At 35.5% G+C, this 979-nt stretch overlaps 2 protein-coding genes across 3 annotated transcripts in view; both read right to left on the bottom strand.

Annotated features, from left to right (window-relative positions):
* LOC108622030 (uncharacterized) overlaps positions 1-597 on the bottom strand; it is a 7,005-nt gene extending 6,408 nt beyond the window's left edge. For both annotated transcript variants that reach the window (XM_018019660.2, XM_026811179.1), the window contains exon 1: positions 321-597. The gene's annotated coding sequence lies outside the window, so the exon portion shown is untranslated. The remainder of the gene's footprint in view (positions 1-320) is intronic.
* senju (UDP-galactose transporter senju) overlaps positions 1-979 on the bottom strand; it is a 6,028-nt gene that overhangs the window by 1,599 nt on the left and 3,450 nt on the right. The gene's annotated exons all lie outside the window — the stretch shown is intronic.

Below are 979 nucleotides of genomic sequence, written 5' to 3'. Positions count from 1 at the left end.
GAAATTAAGCCCCATATGAAAGAACTTTTTAAAGAGTCAGTTTTACGTATGGAATACCGATTGTACCATGATTTCGTAAGCACCCTGTATGTATGAGATTGTCTCCCTCCGCCTTATACACTTGGGAAATGAATGTATGTAAATTCAATTATATTAATTAGTATTTATGAATTACTACATAGTGAAGTGATCGAATTAGCATTTATATTCCTACAGGAGATTGCACAATCTTGCGATTTCATGCAAAGATATATGAATTGAATAAATTACAATTAACGATAATATACGACGCTAATTAAACATGCAAGGAAACAACTTACCTTTGACTTATGTTTTCAAATACGTGCTAGAGATAATTTGTTCTTAACTGCGGTGACACATGTTTCGCGCCCTATCAACTCTTGACGTATGAAATATGTATGTAAGCACATCACATAGTCCATACGTATATAAGTAAGTATAAGTGTGTAGAACTATATATTTGAAAGAACAATTCAAGTGTTTTGCGCGTTGTTGGAAATAAAAACTTCACAAGAACAGCGCGAGAAATCGAAATCAAAACAGTGGTCAAGGGATTGGAAAGTTCACGCGACGGCAGCCGACATGTGACTACCGCTACTCTATCCTTAAAGCAAGGTGGTTTGCAGGTAATATCGACCATCCTCTCCCCACTTCTAAAAAACAGTCTTACGATATGTAGATACGAATATCGTAATCACGGGGTGGAATTGCGGGAACAGCGGAACGGGGTGAGAAGAAACAAAATCAACAGAACACTGATTAGACGGAAGAGTGTATTCTGGTTTTGAATGTGATTTTTTGAACAGCTTCCTGGCATTTTCTTTAAAGAACAATTAAACTTTTTGCATTAGTTTTTGGCACATACATTCAATTCTGTTGTGAATATTCAATCTCTACAAAACGATATGTGTTTCCGAAATATTAGCGTACTCGGTGATTTTGATATAATATGTATATG

Source organism: Ceratina calcarata, unplaced genomic scaffold (assembly GCF_001652005.2).
Source record: "Ceratina calcarata isolate Rehan_Ccalc_2016 unplaced genomic scaffold, ASM165200v1 scaffold2.2, whole genome shotgun sequence".
Taxonomy (NCBI): Eukaryota; Metazoa; Arthropoda; class Insecta; order Hymenoptera; family Apidae; genus Ceratina; species Ceratina calcarata.
This window is presented reverse-complemented; position numbering and strand designations above follow the sequence as displayed.